The following is a 24,618-nucleotide window of genomic DNA, read 5'->3' as shown; positions in this document are numbered from 1 at the left end:
CTCCTTCAATATAATTCCTATCGTTTATTTCAAATGTGTTTACATTTTTATTTATATGCTAGGAGAATCTACTGTAATCTAAGTTCTCCAAAGGGAAAGGTGGCTCTTGAAAACGAACCCAGGAAAGATTAAAAAGGATAGGTTTATGATCAGAATAAGTACATTATGAACAGTAAAATCAATTGGTCTCGACTACTTTTTCACCCCACCGCCACTAAGTTGATTTACCCCCCTCACCCCCAAGTATAAAGAAGGCGTGTTTCTTTATGTTTAAAGAAGATTCCAAATACCAATGTTCACGCCTGTTACCTTCAGTTTTGAGATATGAGTATCCCCATAAAAATAATTCACATTTTTCACTTCCTTTCACTCCCCCGCCCGAAGTGAATTTTCCGGCAAAAAAATACTTGTTTCTTTAATAGTAAAGGATCTTCTAAATCCAATTATCACGACTCTAACATCTTCAGTTTTTGAGATATGTCTCCTCATAAATGGAATTCAACTCCTTTTCACCCTCGCCTCCCAAGATGACTCCCCCCCCCCCAAACGCGGTTTTCTTTGTTTTTAAAGGAGATACAAATACCAAATTTCACGCTTGCAACAACTTTTATTTTTGTTAGATGTACGTATCCACATACAATTAATTCAATTAATTTTTCAATTCTTTCACCTCCCGCCCCCTTCATTGGATTTCCGAGAATACGTGTTTCTTTACTTTTAAAGCAGATTCCAAATACCAATGTTCACGTCTGCAAAATTTTTCGTTTTTGAGATAATAGTATCTTCATACAAATATTTCAACTAATTTTTCAATTTCCCTCCGCCCTTTAAGTGGATTTCTGAAAACAAAAGCTACGTATTTCTTTATTTTTAAAGAGATTTCAATTACCAAATTTCACGTCTGTATCATCTTCAGTTCTTGAGTTAGATAGATAGATAGATAGATAGATAAGAAATGGGTGAGCCCTGTTTTCGCAGAGCTCCACACGTAGGTCTATGAAGACCCTTTGTGCCCCTTGAACGGGTTTGCCTAGTCCAGCCCTAGTGCTCCTATAAAGGATACCAGTGTCCGGATTTTGGCATTCCTGATGTCCTCCAGGCTCACAAAATGTGAGCCCAGGTATCGATGTCTAGTGCTTGCAAAAGCCTCGCACTGACATAACACATGCGCGGAGGTCTCCTCCTCCTTACCGCATCTTCTACACATCGGATCCTGGGTGATTTTCATGATGTGTAGGTGTCTCTGTAAGGTATTGTGGCCTGTTAACAGTCCAACTACCATTCTCATTCTGGTCCTATTCAAATTCATTAGGACCTTTTTATAGCTTTGACTAGGCCCTTTGATAAGTTCACGTGCCTGTCTTGCTATGGTTAACCTCTTCCAAATATCTAGGTGAGACTGGTTTATCCATTGGGATATTGCCAGACTCACACTTCGGAGTGACACTCCCAGGAAGGGCTCTGGTCCTGTGAAGGAACCCATTGAGCCCTGTTTCGCTAGTTTGTCAGCTTCTTCATTTCCACTGATACCTGTGTGCCCAGGAACCCATAATAGGGTAACTGAGCTAAGCTCACACAGCTGATCTAACATCCTTTGGCATTCCCATACCAGTTTTGATGTTGTTTTAACTGCACATAGTGCTTTTAGCGCTGCCTGGCTATCACTACAAATAGTGATGTGTCTTCTGTGTCCAGGCATATTCCATATATTTACAGCACAGGCTAGTATTGCGTATACTTCAGCCTGGAAAACAGTAGCATATTTACCCATAGGAAGGGAGAGCCTTGTCTTAGGCCCCCAGACCCCGGCGCCTGTGCCCGTCTCCGTCCGCGAGCCATCTGTGTACCATGTACAGCCCCCAGACTTCAGACGGGCCCCAGCGTCCGCGGCCCACTCCTCCCTTGTGGGTATCACCACTGTAAATTTATAATTCAAATTAAAGCTAGGCTTCATCAGATCCCCGATCATCATTGTCATAGGGCAAGTCTGGTGAAGCCTTGTAAGAATAGAGGCATGACCTCTATTCGGGTTTTTGAAGGACCATCCTCCGAGTGACCAAAGGCGATAGGCACTCATTCCCGCTATTACCTTAACATATAAATGTAAGGGGGGGAAACCTAGGATGGCCTCCATTGCACGTAATGGTGTAGTATCCAGTGCCCCTGTTATTCCTAGACACGCAAGTCTTTGGACACTGTTTAACTTGGTGCTCTCAGTTTTACTCTCTGAGCCTGGCCACCAGACTATAGATGCATAGGTGATCGTGGGCCGTACAATGGAGATATAGAGCCACTGGACCACCTTAGGTCTTAGGCCCCAAGTCTTCCCGACGGCCCTGCGACAGGCCCACATAATCTTGCGAGCCTTATCCACCTTATGATCTATATGTTTCTTCCAACTCAGTCTTGCCTCAAGGATTACCCCTAGGTACTTAACCGAGGTTGTCTTAACTAATTTTTTCCCAAATAGGAAAGGCTCTGACAGTCCGTCTAGCCTCCTCCTCTTGGTAAATACCACGAGCTCCGTCTTATCGGGATTAACCGACAAGTCTCTCTCGTGGCACCATCTTTCCACCCTACGTAGAGAGCTCTGTACGAGTTCGGAAACCGTACTGGGGAAATTTCCTACCGCCATCAGGCTTATGTCATCTGCATAGCCTTGGGCGTATATTCCTCCAACATTTAACCTGGTAAGTAGTTCATCCACTACCAGACACCATAATGTTGGTGATAATACTCCTCCCTGTGGACACCCCCTGTCTATATTAGCTCTCAACATTACAGCGTTGAGGGTAAACAGAACTTGACGGCTCTGCAGTGAGGCCAATCCATTTTATGAGCATACTGCTCACTCCTCTTCTCTCTAGACTACGTTCTATGGAGCCCAAAGTTGTATAGTTAAAGGCCCCTTCTATATCTAGGAATACAACCATAGCAAGTTGTTGCTGATCCAAGGCACTCTCCAGCCTAGAAACCAGCCGGTGTAGTGCCGTCTCAACCGTCTTCCCTGGTTGATATGCATGTTGATGAGAATGCAGGGGAAAGTCTCTTAATACTTTCTCCCTGATATGTCTATCCACCAGTCTTTCCAAGGTCTTAAGTAGAAAAGACGTTAGACTAATGGGTCTATAATCCTTAGGTCTAGTATATGAAGACCTTCCGGGTTTAGGTATAAATACCACCTTCGCCTGACGCCACAGGGAGTGCACGTACCCCATAGTGAGACAGGCTCTAAAGATTCTAACCAGGTATGGTATAAGGACCCCCCCCCGCCTCCTGAAGAAGCGCTGGGAAGATCCCATCCACACCTGGGCTTATGTAAGGGGCAAAGGATTCTAATGCCCACTTAACCCTTCTTGGGGTGACAATCTCTGCGGCTTCCCTCCAGCCACTTTTATCGGGTCTGAAGGATCCGCTCGATTCTACCTCACTATTCGTGATTACCGAACCTGGAAAGTGGGCATCAAGCAATAAGCTCAGGGTCTCCCCCTCTGTGGATGTGTATCCACCAGAAGGAGTCTCCAGTGAGCCCAGCCTTGCCCTTCTATCCAAGGTTAAAATTTTATGAAGCCTTGCCGCTTCATGTTGACTTTCAATGGAGTCACAAAATTGTCTCAAAGATTTCCTAGAAGCCTTTTTGACTTCTGACTTGTACCTTCTTTGTGATTCTTTGTAAGAATCTAGGCTTTCTTGATCCTGAAGTTCCCTGTATTTATTCCAGAGCCTTCGTGTATTTCTCCTCAGGTGTTCAAGATAACTATTCCACTTGAAGCTTCCTGTTACTCTTTTTGCCTTAACAATAGGGCAGTTTAATTCATAAGAGGTAACCAGTGTCCGTGTGAGAAAACTCACACTGAGCTCCAGCTCCTCTTTGTTTTTAATTATGTTTGAGGGTCCTCCCTCCAATCCCCTCCTCACGTCCTCCCTAAAAGATATCCAATCGGTTCGTCTAGGATTTCTGTAAGACGGGATCTCGATGGAGCCCTCTATATAAAACACAATGTGTCTATGATCTGACAAGGAAGGCTCCAAAGAGACCTTCCAGTCTTTAAATTCCTGCATGATTCCCATGGAACCCAGGGTAAGATCTATGATCCCTTCGCTCCTATTATTACTGAAGGTAGGGGTATCACCAATATTCATGATCTCAAGATCAGTTGTACATAGAAATTCTATGAGGTGCTCTCCCCTTCGGTTTGTATTTTTACTTCCCCAAATGCTATGATGAGCATTGGCATCACATCCTACTACGAGGTTTAATCCTTGTTTCCTACAGTATATCACCAGTCTCTTGAACTCCTCCGGCGGGGGTGGAGATTCAGAGTCTCCTGGGAAATATGCAGAACAGACAACCAAGTCTCTTGGCTGTCCGCCCTCTTCATATCTCATTAGGACTGCTACCAGGTCTCTAGTAATGAAACCCGGTATAGCCCAAGCGTTATGATCCTTAATTAGTATACATGCTCTAGGCTTCTCCTCTGCTATTCCACTGAATAGAGTGAAACCTGCACATTTTAGTCCCATGATATGCCCCTGTCTAAGCCAGGTCGCCCTGTATCAGGGCGACCGAAAACCCGCCTTTCTGGATACTTCTATTAAGTACCCTAGAGGCCGCTATACAATGTTGTATATTTGCTTGTATGAAAGTAATCATTCTTTACTTTCATAGAATACTTTACCTTATGCGGTCTCCGGAACTTGCAGCTCCGTCTCCCGCGATGGATCCTGGGGCTTGGCTGGCCCCGGTTCCTGTCCGGGCTCCAGCTCTTTGCCCCTGCTGGTCTCGGTTTTATCTGTGGTGGGGTTGGTCCTCTGCTTGTCACGCTTGCCCTCCACCAAGGTGAAGGTAGCCACATGCACCCCGCAGAAGATCTTCTTCCCCACCACTTTCTCCACATCCCTGGAGTCCATGCTGACCACAAGGCGGACACCTCTCTTCTCCTCCTTGCGGTCGTAAACCCTCCAGCTGGTGGGATTTAAGCCATGGTTCTGGCGTGCCATTCTTCCCAAAAGGACATTATTGTCCTTTGGTTGTCCTGGTATCCAGACCATGACTCTCTTGTAGGAAAGGAGTTTGTCCATGCCCACATTTGTGAGCCTGGCTCCTTCCCACTGTTGTATACCTGTAACAAGACTAGAAATCCATGCTACAGTTTCGTTGTTCTCTGCTATGATGACGGCCGCACACCTTGACAGATAGCAGTCCAGGAACTGAGGCTTAATGGGCCCCTGCTCCGGAAGCTCGTCTATCAGATTGGTGATAGCCTCTTCCACAGCTTCCACCTGTTTCTCGGATAGCTGCTGGTCAGGATATCCCACAGGTACTATGGCCATCCTGATCTCAGCTTTGGCTATCCTGGCGTACTCCACCTTGGGTCTCTTGCGAGTCTGCCGGTCTTCTTCTGGGGTTGCCCCCGACAGAAGTCGTTTCCCCGCTGGCATCTTAGTGGGTGGGGTCCTTTGTGCCCTAGAAGCAGAGCCCTTTTCAGGGTCCCGCCTCTTGTGCCCATTGGATCCCTCCACTGTTGTCGCTGTTGTGGTAGTAGAAGTCCCCTCAGCCCCAGGAGTTAGGCCCTCTTTGGCCTGCTCCCGGGCCTTTAAGGCCTTCTTGTATCTCCTCTTTTCAGCGCCAGAGCGCTGTTTCTTCTTCTTCTTCTTCTTCTTCTTCTTCTTCTTCTTCTTGACCTGTAGATTGCCCACCTCTTGAGTGAGCCCTCTAACTGTCGAAGATGAACTATCCGAGGGTATCTCCGAAGAGTCCCCTTCGGTTGTTGTTGTAGTGTTTCTCTCGGAGGCCCCAGAAGAGCTCTCCGGTTTATGGATGGCTACCGTATTCATTCAAGTCCCACGAGTAGCTAGGGAAATATATGTCCGCCCAGGCAGAGCCCCGCATACCTGGGTAAGGCTACTTACTTCGAGAGGGCGCCAAGTATCTCGAAGGCTCCGTTCAAGACACATCTCCCATGTGCCATGCACCCCATCGGCACGGGTCGCGTTACACCTTAGGGTTGGGCGGTGCTTTAGCTTCCTCCTCCTTGTATGCCGAACGGTTACCCAATAGGGCTCCATTCGGCATCGCAAGAAAGAAGCTACTAGTCCCCCTCACCGCGAAGAGGATCTTCAATTGAAGAGGGTAACCAAGGTTAGCCCCCTACAATTGTAGAAGCACACACGAGGGGGAGTTCTTGAGTTATCGGTATCCTAATTGAAAGAATTCAATCCCTTTGTCATTGACTTTTACCCCCCCCCCCTCCAAGTGGTTTTTCCGAAAACAAAAAATACATGTTTCTTTCCTTGTAATAGAGATTAAAATACCATTTTTCACTTCTGTAAAATGTTACGTTTGTGAGATATACTGTAGAAATGCTCATTTTAAAATTTCACCCCCTTTTTACTTCCCCTTAAGTGGAGTTTCCAAAAACAAATCACCTATATTTCTTTACTTTTACAGGAGATTCCAAATACCAATTTTTACGTCTGTAAACATTTAAAGTTTTGAGATAGATACACTCATTTTTAAAATTCACTCCCCTTTTCACCCCCCATTAATTGGATTTTCCAAAAACAAAAAATACGTGTTTCTTTATTTTTAAAAAGATCCCAAATACAAATTTTCAGGTCTGTAATATCTTCAGTTTCTGAGATATAAATATCCTCACTAAAGGCATTCAACCAGTTTTTCATGCCACAGTTTTATTCTTGATGACGGTACACGCTTTTGCGGCTCTTAGATAATTATTGTGAGCATTATTTTCGGTCTGAACTTCAAGGGACTTGCTATTATGGTCGGACAAATTGGTGCAATGCACGTCGTGTCTGTCTTTATCACATCTTCCTGTTTCTGCCGTAGTAGTAACGTCTTAACCACGTACTGCTTGTTGTCATAGTCTCTCCTTCCACAGTTCACACGTTGTACAGTTGAGGCGTATAGTTTCAAACCCGACCAAGTCCATCTTTTTCACGTTCTGATGTTTTGACTTCCATGGATTCCTCTTTACAAGATGAATACAACGGGAACGAAAGTGGGTTTCAAATCCGGCCAGATCACATTTAAAATTGCAGTAAAGAATGAGGTTTCATATCAAAGTCGGCCAAGTCCCTGTTAACCCGCACGGGCCAATAATCCTGCGCTATCCAGCCACGCGTTTTCTTCCGGTAATATGGCGGCCTGACATTTGTTCGTGTCACATGTGGTGGTTTTGTTTGCGTGTATTTTAATAAATATTTTATAATTAATAAATATATACATAATTAATTGGTCGTTTTTAATAGTATTCATATTTGCTGTGCAATAAAATGGAGGAAATTAATAAACGCCATACCAGAAAGCGGGAACGTGATCTTTCCACCTTGAAGCGCATGAGGGAAAAACAGCTGAGATGAGTACAATCAACAACGTGTTGTTAGTGGTGATTTAATCAAGGTTCGGTGATATGTTTCGAAGGCGCGATGGTATTGAATAGGTATAATATGAAGAATATACATTGAAGTAGGTACATGAATCCATATATTTGCAAAATATACACTATTTAAATGTTAATTAGCCTCTACATTGATTACAATGTTGGGTAATTTTACACAAACATAATGTTTAAAATAATAATCCTTGAAGATTTTTCACTAAATCGTATATCATTTTTAATCATATTTGTTCTAAATAAAGTCAAGATGAACACAGTTGGAAAATAGGCCTAATCTAGATTTTTTCCCTTTAGGTATTAGGCCAAATTTTCTAATCTAAGTTTCAAAATCGGCCAAGTCCCACAGTTAGTTTCAAACAGGGTCAAGTCCAAATTTTTTATACATTTTTCAATTCATGTAATATATTTAGACTGTAAAAATTGTATGGTAATGAATCATAAGCCTCTGCTAAGCAACATAAAGATTAAAGTGTCTGAATATATGTGAATTAATAACCTAAACGAGTTTTTTGCTTCTTCTGAAAAAAAACAGCTCAACGGACTTGGCCATGTTTGAAACTATACGCCTCAGTTTTTCTCCTTTCTGGGGTTATTTTAGACGTTTTATATACCTTCAAACAAAGTGTGGGAAACATTATCTGTCAATTTCCTTATTCTCAGCCCTGGGCGAAAATCAGATTGAAGAAAATGCCGCCTATCTACGAAAGAATTTCTTGACTCTAAATTAGGTAGAAATGAATCTCCAGAAATAGCACAGAGCCATTTCTGCCTGAGCTCTCAATGAGATGAAAATTCGTGAAATTAAATCCTATTTATTGCCCCGCTCTTACTCCGGCAGCATGGCATATTTTCATCGTAATAAGCATCCACCTACGGCAATTAAATGCCATGATATCTCCTGGATACATACGTACGCGCAGAATAATCAAAATAATGAAACATTGTTAATTCATTTGAACTTTGGAAACGCATGGAATAGACATTCATACCTAGATTCGTAAAGCGTGATACTTATTCATTCTTAACTAGTGAATACGAAACACATTCACAAACACTTTATTAAACACCAAAACACGTGTAATAACAAGGGATATACCGTACTTGCCTTTAGTGGACTAAGAAGTAGGGTTGCCAACAATTTTGAAAAAAATACTGAAGATTAGGGACTCAACAAAATTTTACTAGTAAGCACTACTTTTTAATTTTAAATGGCACATACAGTAAATCATTCTGCATGCACTCGGTAAAGACATACAAAGCACATAGCTTACCAAAGTTTACACTGATAGCATGAAAGGTGCTTATGTTATTGATACACGAAGAAAATAACTCTGTAATTTAATTACTAGAAATACTCTACTTTTAAAAATCATATTTCTGTACTGATTTTGCTTCCCTTAAGTCTCCCATAATTTATAACGAACTGAAAGAAATCCCCAAATAAGTAATCAAAATTTGTTACAATTTGAGGTTCAAATTTTATCAGACGTGTTGTGTTTCTGTTTCGAACATCTGTCCACTTGTTTGTCATTAGAGAAAATATTCTCTCTGTATGAGCATTACTACCTGGCATGCTGAGAACATAACTCATAAGTTATTACACATTTTTAACATTAAAACTGTTCTGTTTTAAAGCAGTCAATACTGAAACCCATTTCTGGCAAAAATTACCTTCTAGAGAGAGCACATTTTAAAACATCTCTGGAACAATACAATTCTTCATACAATTCATCCTCATTTACACACTCCAAATTAAGACAGTTCAACAGCTTTTAACAAATAAAGAAATCCAACTTCGTTTTTCAGACACATTGGTATCAAACACTTAAACTTGTCAGGTGTCTCAACACTTTTAACTAAATATGAATATAAAGAATCATAGACTGGATTTTTTTCAGTGTTATATTTAAGGTCTGAACTTAGGAGAGTACCTAAAATTTGATGAGTGGAGCTACCAAAAAATCAGTCCTCCTTTCTCTGCTTTACTAATTATTAACTACAGACATTCCTAATATTCCATACTACTGAGATCTGAATTCTCTAAGTATTTTGAGGAAACAAGGAAAAATATTTTTAAAAATGCACAAAAAACTGAAATTCCTTTTTAAATATTTTCGAACAGTCCTCCATACTTTTAAAGTAAATTTTTATGGGCTTTCCGTTTTTAGCAGTTTTTCTACAGCAGGTGTAAAAGAAAACCACCTAGTTGGAAAATACCGAAGGATTTTGGACCACTCGACATTCACAAATTCAAAAAAACAAAACAAAACGATGGTAATGCATGTCTTCGTTTGGAAGGACAGGAAAAGTGACTGTATACTTTCAGCACTAACTGATGATGATGATGATGATGATGATGATGATGATGCTTATTGTTTTAAGGGGCCTAACATCGAAGGTCATCGGCCCCTTCAGCACTAACAATTCAACATCTGCCTCTAGACTGTCTGATGCATGTTTCATGGCATCATGTACAACATGATTGGAACAGTGCTTTAAGTATTTTTTTTTATTGTAATCTTGCAATAATTTCATAACTGAACAGTTCTTCCCATAGTTGGCGTTAGCACTATCAGCACAATATATTGTCCAGACTCAGAGGTTGTGATAGAAGAGCACTCGTCAATAAATTGTGGATATCAGTTGTGGTCTCATTCGCTTGTTCACTGAAATCCAATAGCTTGTTTTGAATGACTTTGAAGGAGTCAAAATATCTAATTACCACAGGAAACAGTTTCCTGATAAGATAATTCGAATCATCTCTTGTTAATGAAAAACCACATTAAGTTACTTTTTGGAGAATCACTCAACACTTCTAAAAAATCACTCACACTCCTAGGCGCTAAGATGATTTTCAGTCATTTCGGCCTTTGTTCGACTACAATATATTATTTTGAGATATCGGAGTCGTTAAATACCGTACGTCCTTAGAAAGTCTGATACTGCAATCCATACTATTGTACCTAGATCAGGTTGTACTTAACGGTATGAAAGACTAATGAAAGTTCACCAGCAACAACTTTACCCTCGATGCTTTTTGCGTTATAAATTTGAATTTGAAGAGTTGAAGAAACTGGTTATCTTTACAAGAGATTTTAGTATATTTCTCTTTACTGCTGTGGCCTATAAAATAAAGATTTCAGTTACATAACTACAAAATGTCGCCAGAAAATCGGCTTACTTGTTAGATTCTTTCATGGACCTCTTAAATTTATTAACTAGGCCTACCTGTTGTTTTCATGTGCTGTACACAATAATTTTTTTCCCCATGTGTGATGCTAAATTCACGTTTGCAGATGTAACAACTTGCTTTGTATGAATTATATTTCACTGGTTGAATCCACGAATAAGTCCGGACTCGAGGCCGAGGACGCTGGTAGCGTTATCTGCGAGCTGTGTATGGAAACAACACGATGCATAATATTGTAGGTAGGCCAAGGACAAGTATTGGTTCTGTTTCCCAATAATGCACAGTGATATAATGTACAAACTAATGTTGCGATGCGGTAATGAACATCACTTTAAAGAAGTGTGTACAGTCACCCTTTGAAACAGTCGTTAATCCCGAAGCATACATACAGTATCTTACCGAAAAAATAAGTACGGTATTATACGACAGGACAAAATACCGGAGGTGGAAACAATATAATTATGTTATTCTTGGATACATCATCAAACAAATGCCCAGAGCATTCCTTCAATCAATTGAATGTTGTGGACCTTGAACTAGGGCATGCGTTGTTCTACTGCACAAGATATACAGCCGAACATACATTATGCCATATTTACATGAATGTATAGGCCTACACAACACAACCTTATTGTAACGTAAACTAAGGAACGTGTGGACACAGGTGTTTATGTATCATAATATCACCGGCGCGCAGTCCGGCTCCATGGCTAAATGGTTAGCGTGCTGGCCTTTGGTCAGTAGGTGTACAAGAGGGAGGGGAAGGAAAGGGAGGAGTTGTAGAAGACAGGTGGTCTAATGTTCTAAGGGGAAGGAGATTGCAGGCTAAGAGCTCTATTCAGGATCAGAATTCAGGACAGGTGTCTGTGCAAAATCGGTACGAGTCACTCCAGGTAGAACAACAGAGGGAAGATGAGGGACAGGGAACTGTTGCTGAGATGTGTGGAAGTAGGAGGAAGGGAAAAGGTAGGAAAGGAAAATGTAGAGTAGATGATAGGAAAAGACAGGTGGAACAGGGTCATGGGAAGGAGAAAAGGGAGGAGGAAGTAGCTTCTGCAGTTATCAGGAAAGATAGGGCTGACCAGGAGGGGAGGGGATCAAACGAGGTGGGTAGGGTTGAGGCTCTGGTCATGGGAGATTCCATCGTTAGACACGTGGGGAAAGTGTGTGGAGGAAAGGGTACCAGGGTAGAGTGTTATCCAGGAATTAGGTTGAGGCAGATGTTGAGGAAAGTAGAAGAGAGGGAGGAGGGGAAGGAGAAGGTGGTAGTGTTTCACGTTGGTACCAACAACGTAAGGCAAGCTGATATAAGTACCAACACAGTTGGAGATGTGTGGGATCTGGTAAATGCAGAACGGGTGAAGTTTAAGAAAGCGGAGATTGTTATTAGCGGAATACTGTGTAGAAGGGATACTGACTGGAGGGTGATTGGGGATTTAAATGAGACTATGGAGTGGGTATGTGGGAAACTGGGAGTGAAATTTCTAGATCCTAATGGGTGGGTAGGAGATAGGGATCTGCGCTCAGATGGCCTTCATTTAAACCGCAGTGGTACGTATAAGTTAGGAAATTTGTTTGGAAGGGTAATAAGGAGGTACATTCAGGGAAACGGGATGGCCTAGAGAGCGGTGATAAGGGAACAGGGAACTGGAAATCAAGTAGGGATGACATAAAATTGTTAGTGTTGAACTGTAGAAGTATTGTAAGGAAAGGAATAAAATTAAGTAATTTAATAGATATATATTCACCAGATATTGTAATAGGAGTTGAATCATGGCTGAGAAATGATATAATGGATGCAGAAATTTTCTCACGGCACTGGAGTGTGTATCGTAGAGATAGGATAGGAAGGGTGGGAGGCGGAGTGTTCATTCTGGTGAAAGAAGAATTTGTAAGCTACGAAAAAGTTAAAGATGAGACACATGAAATTCTAGGTGTAAGGCTCATTTCTAAAGATAATAGGCAACTTGATATATTTGGAGTGTACAGATCGGGAAAGGGTAGTGCTGACGCGGATTCGGAATTATTTGATAGGATAGTCAGCTATGTGGGTAACGACATGGAAAGAAATGTGATTGTAGCGGGAGATCTGAATTTGCCAGATGTCAATTGGGAAGGAAATGCGAACGACAGGAAGCATGACCAACAAATGGCAAATAAGTTAATATGGGAAGGACAGCTGATTCAGAAAGTGATGGAACCAACCAGAGGGAAAAATATCCTGGATGTCGTGCTGATAAAACCAGATGAGCTCTATAGGGAAACTGAAGTAATAGATGGTATTAGTGATCATGAAGCTGTTTTTGTGGTAGTTAAAAATAAATGTGATAGAAAGGAAGGTCTTAAAAGTAGGACTGTTAGGCAGTACCATATGGCTGATAAAGCAGGCATGAGGCAGTTCCTAAAAAGTAACTATGATCGGTGGAAAACGGTAAATAAAAATGTAAACAGACTCTGGGATGGGTTTAAAGAAATTGTTGAGGAATGCGAAAACAGGTTTGTACCATTAAGGGTGGTAAGGAATCGTAAAGACCCACCTTATTATAATAGAGAAATAAAGAGACTAAGAAGGAGGTGCAGACTGGAAAGAAATAGAGCTAGAAATGGCTGTGGAAGTAAGGAGAAATTGAAGGAACTTACTAGAAAATTTAATCTAGCAAAGAAGGCAGCTAAGGATAATATGATGGCAAGCATAATTGGCAGTCATACGAATTTTAGTGAAAAATGGAAGGGTATGTATATGTATTTTAAGGCAGAAACAGGTTCCAAGAAGGACATTCCAGGAATAATTAATGAACAAGGGGAGTGTGTATGTGAGGATCTTCAAAAGGCAGAAGTATTCAGTCAGTAGTATGTAAAGATTGTTCGTTACAAGGATAATGTCGAAATAGAGGAGGAGACTAAGGCCAAAGAAGTAATAAAATTTACATATGATAACAATGACATTTACAATAAGATACAAAAGTTAAAATCTAGAAAAGCGACTGGAATTGATCAGATTTCTGGGGATATACTAAAGGCAATGGGTTGGGATATAGTACCATATCTGAAGTACTTATTTGATTATTGTTTGGTCGGAGGATCTATACCAGATGAATGGAGAGTTGCTATAGTTGCCCCTGTGTATAAAGAAAGGGTGATAGACATAAAGCTGAAAATTACAGGCCAGTAAGTTTGACATGCATTGTATGTAAGTTTTGGGAAGGCATTCTTTCTGATTATATTAGACATGTTTGTGAAATTAATAACTGGTTCGATAGAAGGCAATTCGGTTTTAGGAAAGGTTATTCCACTGAAGCTCAACTTGTAGGATTCCAGCAAGATATAGCAGATATCTTGGATTCTGGAGGTCAAATGGACTGCATCGCGATTGACCTGTCTAAAGCATTTGATAGGGTGGGTCATGGGAGACTACTGGCAAAAATGAGTGCAATTGGACTAGACAAAAGAGTGACTGAATGGGTTGCTATATTTCTAGAAAATAGATCTCAGAGATTTAGAGTAGGTGAAGCTTTATCTGACCCTGTAATAATTAAGAGGGGAATTCCTCAAGGCAGTATTATCGGACCTTTATGTTTTCTTATATATATAAACTAGCAAGATACCCGTGCTTCGCTACGGTATTATACTGAAATTTATAATTGAATGCTTATTGTTTTAGATATATAATCCGCCGAAATTCGCGATCTGACTCGTTTTCTGCGAGAATCCACCAAAATTCCCGATCTGACTGGTTTTCTATGAATTTACGGCACGTTTCCTCACATTTTTAAATCTTCCTTTCCAGCAATCGATTTCGTACTTCCCGGGCTAGGCTCAGGTATTCCTCCCGGTCAGTTGGGTTCGTAAATCTTTGCCATCTTTTCCTATAATATTTTTAATATGGATAAAATCCTTCAGGAGATCCGGCGTGGTGTCATATTGGGTGCCTTGGTGGCACTGAACCCGCGGCCGGACTGCATTCTTAGTCATTACCCGTCCAGGAGCCGTTTCCAGCGCGGTCCGCGCATTTGACGACGGTCCGGAATATTATTATTATTATTATTATTATTATTATTATTATTATTATTATGTGTTGCTGGAATGGCTGATGACAGGGAAAACCGGAGTATCCGGAGGAAAACCTGTCCCGCCTCCGTTTTGTCCAGCACGAATGCCACATGGAGTGACTGGGATTTGAACCACGGAACCCAGCTGTGACAGGCCGGCGCGCTGCCGCCTGAGAAACGGAGGATCCTGATAAGTACATTAATAACAGTAAAATCAATTGGTCTCACCTCCTTCTACACCCCACCCCCCACCGCCGTTAAGTTTAATTACCGCCAACCCCCCCCCCCCACCAACAAATTTAAAAGAATGCTTGTTTCTTTATGTTTAAGGGAGATTCCAGACACCAATGTTCACGTCTATTACCTTCGGTTTTGAGATGTAAATATCCCCATAAAAATAATTCAATTTCTTTCACTTCCTTTCACACTCCTTCCCCCCCCCCCCCTTCCCCTAAGTGAATTTTCCCGCAAAAAGTACTTGTTTCTTTAATAGTAAAGGATCTTCTAAATACCAATTATCACGACTCTGACTTCTTCAGTTTTTGATTTATGTGTCCTAATGAAAGGAATTAAACTCCTTTACACTCCCGCCCTCCAATATGGTTTCCCCACCAAAACGCGTTCTTCTTTGTTTTTAAAGGAGGTCCAAATACGAATTTTCACGTCTGTAACAACTTTAGTTTTTATTAGATGTATGTATTCTCATACAATTAAGTCAATTAATTTTTCAATTTTTTCACCCCCCCCCCCCCCTTCTTTGGATTTTCCGAGAATACGTGTTTCTTTACTTTTAAAGCAGATTGCAAATATCAAATTTCACGTCTGTGACATCTTCATTTTTCAGATATTAGTAGCCTAATTAAAAGAATTCATCACCATTTTCAGTCACTTTTACCCCCCCCCTCCCTCCAACCAAGTGGTATTTCCGAAAACTAAAAGTACACGTTTCTTTATGTTTAATAGAGATAAAAAAAATACCATTTTTCTCTTCTGTAACATGCTAAGTTTTTTTTAGATATACTGTAAAAATTCTCATTTTAAAATTTCACCCCTTTTGAGTTCCCTTTAAGTGGAGTTTCCAAAAACAAATCACCTATATTTTTTTACATTTACAGGAGATTTACACCCACTCTTTACGTCTGTAACATTTTACGTTTCCAAGATATTCTGTAGATAGTCTTTCAAAAAATTCACCCCAATTTGTCACTCCTGTTTAACCGCCATTAATTGGCTTTTCCAAAAACTAAAACATACGTGTTTCTTAATTTTTAAAGGAGATCCCATATGCAAATTATCAGTTCTGTAATATCTTTCGTTTATGAGATATGTGTATCCTCATTAAAGGCATTCAACCCATTTTTCACCCTGTTACACCCCTCCTATTAGGATTTACGGGAAACAAAAAAAATACGTGTTCCTTTATTTTTAGAGGAGATTCTAACTACCAATTTTTACATCTGTAAATTTTAAAGTTTTAAGATGTAGACACACTCATTTTAAAAAATTCACCCCCTCTTTTCACCCCCAATATTAGGATTTTCCAAAAACGAAAAAATGCGTGTTTCTTTACTTTTAAAGTAGATCCAAAATACCAATTTTCAGGTCTGTAATATCTTCAGGTTCTGAAATATAAGTAGCCTCATTAAAGGCATTCAACCACTTTTTCACCCCTTTTCACTCCTCCTATTGCGATTTTCCGAAAACAAAAAAATACGTGTTTCTTTATTTTTAATGAAGATTCTAAATACCAATTTTTACATCTGCAAACTTTAAAAGTTTGGAGATATAGATTAACTCATTTTAAAAATTCACCCCCTTTTCACCCTCCCATTAACTGGATTTTACAAAAACAAAAAAATACGTGCTTCTTTATTTTTAAAAGAGATCCAAAGTACCAATTTTCAGGTCTGTAATATCTTCAGTTTCTGAGATATAAGTACCGGTATCCTGATTAAAGGCATTCAACCCATTTTCCCCCATTTTCACCCTTTTTCATCCCTCCTATTGGGATTTTCTGAAAACAAAAAAATACGTGTTTCCTTATTTTTAAAGAAGATTCTAAATACCAATTTTTACACCTGTAAACTTTTAAAGTTTTGAGATATAGATACTCATTTTAAAATTTCACCCCCCTTTTCACCCCCTTAGCGATGGAATATCCAAAAATCCTCTCTTAGCGAGCACCTACATTTTAATATGAATATATCCCCAAAATTTCATTTCTTTATGTCCAGTAGTTTTGGCTCGGCGATGATGAATCAGTCAGTCAGTCAGTCAGTCAGTCAGTCAGTCAGGACAAGTTATTTTATATATATAGATGATATGAGTAAAGGAGTGGAATCGGAGGTAAGGCTTTTTGCGGATGATGTTATTCTCTATAGAGTGATAAATAAGTTACAAGACTGTGAGCAAACTGGAACGTGACCTCGAAAATGTTGTGAGATGGACAGCAGGCAATGGTATGTTGATAAACGGGGTTAAAAGTCAGGTTGTGAGTTTCACAAATAGGAAAAGTCCTCTGAGTTTTAATTACTGCGTTGATGGGGTGAAAGTTCCTTTTGGGGATCATTGTAAGTATCTAGGTGTTAATATAAGGAAAGATCTTCATTGGGGTAATCACATAAATGGGATTGTAAATAAAGGGTACAGATCTCTGCACATGGTTATGAGAGTGTTTAGGGGTTGTAGTAAGGATGTAAAGGAGAGGGCATATAAGTCTCTGGTAAGACCCCAACTAGAGTATGGTTCCAGTGTATGGGACCCTCACCAGGATTACCTGATTCAAGAACTGGAAAAAATCCAAAGAAAAGCAGCTCGATTTGTTCTGGGCGATTTCCGACAAAAGAGTAGCGTTACAAAAATGTTGCAATGTTTGGGTTGGGAAGAATTGAGAGAAAGAAGAAGAGCTGCTCGACTAAGTGGTATGTTCCGGGCTGTCAGCGGAGAGATGGCGTGGAATGACATTAGTAGACGAATAAGTTTGAATGGCGTTTATAAAAGTAGGAAAGATCACAATATGAAAATAAAGTTGGAATTCAAGAGGACAAACTGGGGCAAATATTCATTTCTAGGAAGGGGAGTTAGGGATTGGAAAAGGCTAGGAAAACAACAGATAGGGAATCTGCCACCTGGGCGACTGCCCTAAATGCAGATCAGTATTGATTGATTGATTGATTGATTGATTGATTGATTGGTCACAGAGGTCCCGGGTTCGATACGCGGCAGGGTCACCAGTTTTACCATCATTGGTTAAAATTTGCTGGCACGAGGGCTGGGTGTGTGTGTTGTCTTCATCCTCATTACGACGCGCAGGTCGCCTAAGGGTGTCAAATCGAACGACCTGCATCTGGCGAGCCGAACATGTCCTCGGACACTCCCGGCACTAAATGCCATACGCCATTTAGTTTTACCGGCGCACAGTGTAAAATTTTAGAGATCAGGCAGGACAAAAGTACATTTTCGACTAATGTATTTGTATTATAAAGGGCATTATTTTACGCTCTTGACTTCCTTTGGCCAATACATTAATTTTTGGACAACCTAATGGGCGATGTAATGCAAAAATGCAAACTCATGTCTTCATCCCGAGGTGGTGCAGCTCCTTTCAGGAAAACCCCCATTGCAGGTGAGCTACTTGCACCATTTCAACCACATACCAGTCCTCCTGACATTCTAAAATTTCTGGCGGTACCGGGAATCGAACTCAGACCCCCAAAGATGGTAGCTAATAACACTAACCGTTAGGTACCTACGCTACAGAGGCGCTGTAAAGAAAGAGCCCAACTAAATACAGACAAAGGAGAAAAAGGTCATTGTGTGACAAACTAAACGAATGGCAGGTCGCATTTACGGATTGCGACGTCATCGTGGAGACTCGAGCACTTCACGCGGGTTACTCGAAGAGGCTCGGACTCGCCGGACTCGATTCTCGCGAGTCCAAGCGTCACTCGCGCACATCACTAGTCCAAAATAAGTGAACGAGTAAACGGAAGCAAAATCACAACAAAGCTTAGTTCTCGCTTTTGCCGCTACAGAATTGCGATTGTGCGGCGGATTTAAATGTTTAAAATAAAGATGGTTATACACAATGAAAAATACGGGAGAAATATTGTCCAAATACCGTAGGTCAAAATACGGGATCCGGGAGACTATTGAATATTAGGGCCAAATACTGGAGCTTCCGGGATATACGGGATGTTTGGCAACCATACCAAGAAGGCTGTCAAGAGACATAGTACAGTACATAGCTCGCTGCTGTGAGTAAAACGTCAACTACGAGCTGTTCGCTGCTTGCTTATGCGTATGCCGTTGCCTACGAGATACACAAGGCCGGGAAATACAGCACAGCACACTAAAGTAGGACCCACGAGAGTTGAAGTCTGGCGTTTAGCGCCACCGGCGAGAAAAAGTTGACTAACGCTGCTCGAAAATGGCCTGTTGCTATGGCAACGATAACAGAGTTGCAACATTTTAGGACGCTATCACCACGTGGGTTGGCTTGCTCTCAGTCACTTTTGTCATTCATATTCTGACTGATTTCTTTTCTCGATGAAGTATCGTCTTCCTATTGTGTTTATTATACCGTAGATTATTTTTGAATTGTACAGCTACCGTTAACAATCGGAGTTAAATAATAAAAAACTATCAGTGTGGGTAGTGTTGTTATATTCTGTGATTAACATGTGCATTTGTTGAGGTTATTGTCAGAAACTGTTGATTTTGTTAGTGTTTATGAAATCTTTTATATATATTGATAATGTCGTGTTCTGTCTTAAATGCTGGAATTATTAACACGAGCTTAGGAACCGGTTAAGGTAAATGAATTGTATTAGGCCTAGGCCTACATGTTTTATTAAACACTCAGCCTGTCTGAAAGGGTGGTAGGCTGCAAATGGAGGTAACTATGACAACGCAGCGTACTTCGTAGTTACAGCTTTCGCCGCTCACCTGTCAGACTTCAACTCTCGTGGGCCCTACTATAGACTCGTCCTCGAGATACTTCCGGCAAATGCCGCTAGAGTTCTCTTCACTGATCTGTCTCGCCCGCTAAATATTTGCGTAACGGGCATAACATCGCTCACGTTCGAATACGAAAAACTATAAAAATTCATTAAAACTAGTAATTTTAGAAGGCAGCAAACAGATATGAGATCAAAGATAGACCAAGAGCAATTGTTTGACTTATTTTCTACAACGTATTTCTTACAATATGCTTAAACGAAATAAGTAATTCACGAAAGAAGCAGAGAAATCTAATAGCGAGTTTGTCACTTCTTACCGATTACCGGTACTTTAATTGTGCCTCAGAGTATCCGATAAGCGGATCGAGATTGCGGTCATAAATAACTTTGGGTTTAATAGTCCTTTCACCAATTATCAGCGATCCAATCTTTTCCTCTGCACATCTGATATTTTGACATTCGTATTGAAGCCGCTGTTTGGTGAGCGTCGTTTCACTGTATTTCTCTTTTTTCTTCCCGTAAAATTAAATTTGTGTTCGCCTCTATGGTGTAGTGGTTAGTGTGATTAGCTGTCACCCCTGGAGGTCCGGGTACGATTCCCGGCCCTGCCACGAAATTTGAAAAGTGGTACGAGGCCTGGAACGGGGTCCACTCAGCCTCGGGAGGTCAACTGAGTAGAGGTGGGTTCGATTCCCACCTCAGCCATCCTCGAAGTGGTTTTCCGTGGTTTCCCACTTCTCCTCCAGGTAAATGCCAGGATAGTACCTAACCTAAGGTCACGGCCGGTTCCTTCCCTCTTCCCTGCCTGTCCTTTCCAATCTTCTCATCCCTCCACAAGGCCCCTGTTCAGCAGAGCAGGTGAGGCTGCCTGGGCGATGTACTGGTCATCCTCCCCAGCTGTATCCCCCGACCCAAAGTCTGGTGCTCCAGGACACTACCCTTGAGGCGGTAGAGGTGGGATCCCTCGCTGAGTCCGAGGGAAAAACCGACCCTGGAGGGTGAACGGATGAAGAAAGAACAACATTAAATTCGTTCTAACAGGAATAAAGGTCCTAAATGACCAATTTTAGCATGTTTTTCAATTCGATTTGCTTTTTGGTCAAGTTCAGATACCGTAAAACTTTTTTTTTCTGATTTCATTACCCGTATCCTACTTCTCAATTTACAGATTATTTTCTGTAATCTGGTATTTAATTTTCTCATCCGTATATTTTTTAGATTTAACAGAGATACTCGTAGACTTTCCTTGATATAGAAACGAGACTTTTACTCCTTTTTCGTTTGTGGCTGACGTATGAAGATATGGTATGTTCATCGTTATCTGAATCGGAACTTTTACTAAATTTTGATGACAACACATAATTTTTGAGAGCTGGACGCTTCCTGCGTTTGACATTTTCCTCTTTGTGAACAGGATACATAATGAAAACAGAAGGAAGGTTAGTTGATGTGCTTACACTGAAATCTGTTTTATGAGAAGAATTGCTAGGTACCTAAAGAGATCCTACTATATCACCTTGCGTAGAAGTAGTTTGCTACCATTTCTCCCTTAAACCGCACTCGGAAGGGAAACTATGGAACGTCACTTTTCATGCTTTTTTAGTGTCATCCGAAATAGAGAGGTACACAACAGTGCACCTTCTTCTCAACCTCACAGACACTCACTGACAGAAACAATATTCACAATAAATTGCACAAAATCAACACAGCATCACAATTACTCCGCATATCACAATGTTAAAAGTCCGCCAAGAACAGAACGGAAACCTGACATCTAGCGGCCAAACCGTAAACACGGTCGGGCCGCTTTTTTCAGCGACAAATTAGTAGCTACTGTATGTCCCGGCCTTGTATATGTCGCAGGCAACGCTCATGCTTAGCATGGAAGCGGAGGCAAATGGCAAGGCGATGTTTGATCCAAGAGAAGATCAAATGAAAGAAAGAGCTGTGTCCAGGTTTCTTCCAGAGCACGTTTGAGATGCTGCAAGGAGGATACGTAGGGTGAAGGAAGAAGTGGAACGTGAAAATAGTGGGATTAAAATAGGACAATGTGCATAGGGCTACTGCAAAGACACAAAGACCTGCTACTCGCGGCGCTAGCGCAAAAAGCACCTGTGTTTGGATCACACTGTATCTTTGTGAAACGTTGACATGTAAATGTGCTGTTGGATTGAACTGAGAGTTATGATTAGGTTATCTAATTTTTAAAACATTTTAAGTTGATGAATTGTGAGCTTTAATTTAAATATTATATTCATGTGTTGTAAAAAGTCAGTCCCAACAAAAATGCGTTGTAAAAAAGTACAAAGGTGATCACATTTGTTTGTTTTATGATATTATAATGCCACATTTATAGTACAATAAGACTGAAAAAATACAGTAATTTTAAAAAAGTTCCTTAAAATGGGGTGAATAGGAACATGGGGATGAAAGGGAACACATAGTAGGGAATTTATCTTATGGGAGGTTTGCATCGTATGTAATGCAGTTCAGTGGGACTTTTTTTTACCCATATGCTTCCTATCCTTATTTCCCGCCATTTCAATGTGCTCTTAAAGTATAACAATTACCTGTAGCAACAATAGTGTGCAATAAGGAATCCTTGTATTTTTTGTAGCTATTAAAGACCATAAAATCTTCTTCTGGATTAGAAAATCACATGGAGGTAACTGCTTTTAATGTCTAGAATAAGTGTCTATGCCATTTTTTGATACAGTTAAATATAATTTTACCATGAGATATAACCACACTTTTCTATGTAAACACTCTGCAGAATTAGTGAACAACATCATTGAAAAATGGGGTGAATGGGAACACATAGATGATACGTAAAATCAAGGTTAAATGTGAATACAGTCTTCATATAAATTCTATATGGTAATTCTATCCCTCATTTTATCTGTATTCCAGTTGAACAAGAAAGATGCCAATGCAATACACACGAGATCAGAGGGGAGAAATCCACAGGAAACACCCACCAGAAACAATTTCTGCTGCATTAGAGGATATTAAAAGAGGATTATCATACAGAAAATGTTCAGAGAAATATGGCACTCCTACAACAGTGTTATACAGACGTATGAAATGTAATAAAAGTTAAGAAAGAATAGAAATGAAGCTAAAAGATGGACAGACATTGTTTGGTGTTGATACTGAAAAGCATTTGGGTGATCAGCTGGTGACGTGTTTACCCTCTGGTTATCCATTTGATGCATACGACCTCCGATGTATTGTTGAGGCTTACCTTGATAGAAGGGGAGTCACTGTAAAGAGGTTCAGAAACAATATGCCAGGTCATGACTTTGCCCACAATTTCCTTAACTGTCACCAAAATGTTTTATCTCAGCGAATGTGTCAAGACAGAACAGAAACCGTATTCTAAGTCACTTGCCCCGTTCATCAGCAGAAGAAACAGTGGACGATGTTGAAGGAAGCAATGGTATCACTGAAAACTGCATTGTTTCTGTACTCAGTGATATTAGGTTCAGTCCTGGGACAATATGAGTTAGAAAGAGGAAGCTAAACATTCCTCCTGGTCAGAGCATGTAAGCTGACGACTTGGAAAATGATAGCTGAGAAGGACATCTGTCAGATGATTAGCAACAGCAGAAGGAGATCTCAAAAGAAAAAGAAGTTCCTATTGATAAACATGCCAGTAAAAGACAGTTGCCCATCCCAACCAATGAACACCAGAATTAGAACTCTAAATCGCACCTAAGACAGGACTGCAACTGTGAACCATATCCAGATGAAGAAATAATGAGAGGTGTGTATGTGAAGAAAGCACAAATTGAAGAAGGTGACTGGGTTATGGTGGATTTTTCTTCTCCATCCACATCATAATCAATTCGCGTAATTTCTTCGAAGCAATCCTATTTCATTGAATCAGTCATCAGTGTTGACAATGAATGCTTCACAGTAAAGTTTCTGAAGTATGTGCCAACGAAAATTGATAGCGGACAAATTTTTAAGAGGCCCGAACATAAAGATGTTTGTGAAAATGATAAGTCAAGTGTTGTTGTTGTTGTTGTGGTAAACCACTCTAAGCTTTTGAGAAGGGGCTCATGAAATTCGATGTAAATTTCCGTGAATGGTAACTTTTTATAACATTTTTAGGATGACAATTACCTTATTGTATTATTTTTTTAATGTTTATACATTTTCCAGATCTTAAATAACATTTTTAAAAGGTTTTCATTGTTCCTTTTCAACCCAGTAAGAGGTGAATAGGTTTAGACAGGACACTTAAGTATCTGTTCCTATTGACCCCATATTTGGGGTGAATGGGAACACTCATTTTTCAGTAAATATCAGATAACTCTTTAGACCAAACTATTCATTTCATGTACCATAACTAGCTATCTGACCTTGTCAACACTGCCACATGCAGAAATATATTAAATTATCTAAATTAAGGAAACAGCAACAGAAAATACTATAAAACCGTTCCCATTCACCCCATTTTACGGTATTAAAAACATATTTCAGAATATGAGTCTGCAAGACCCAACCCATGCACTCATTTAATTAACATACTGTGACTCATTCACTGGCAGGTCAATGTTCATTTTCTTTTGGCCAATGGTGTGTGTTGATTTTTCATAGGCATTTTCTAATGATCTAGAATAGTATTCTCAAGCTCGCTGGTATTGTCAGCTCTGTGGTCCACAGTATAGAGAATTGTGCTCACTCTTGCTCATCTTGTGAACTTTGGTCTATGCTATATTGCCTTTGGTGCTATGTGTGGTACATATCGAATCTTGCAATGAACATAGTGTTCCGCTTCTTACTTAGTGCATTACAAGGCTGGCACATGTGCTGTGATTTTTTTTTTTTTTTTTGCTAGTTGCTTTACGTCGCACCGACTCACATAGGTCTTATGGCGACGATGGGACAGGAAAGGGCTAGGAAGTGGAAGGAAGCGGCCGTGGCCTTAATTAAGGTACAGTCCCAGCATTTGCCTGGTGTGAAAATGGGAAACCACGGAAAACCATCTT

At 40.5% G+C, this 24,618-nt stretch overlaps 1 protein-coding gene across 1 annotated transcript in view; it reads left to right on the top strand.

Moving 5' to 3' along the window:
* Nep3 (Neprilysin 3) overlaps nucleotides 1–24,618 on the top strand; it is a 465,936-nt gene that overhangs the window by 267,251 nt on the left and 174,067 nt on the right. The window lies entirely within an intron of this gene.

Source organism: Anabrus simplex, chromosome 2, assembly GCF_040414725.1.
Source record: "Anabrus simplex isolate iqAnaSimp1 chromosome 2, ASM4041472v1, whole genome shotgun sequence".
Lineage (NCBI taxonomy): Eukaryota > Metazoa > Arthropoda > Insecta > Orthoptera > Tettigoniidae > Anabrus > Anabrus simplex.
Note: the sequence above shows the minus strand (reverse complement) of the source record. Positions and strands in the feature narration are given on the sequence as shown.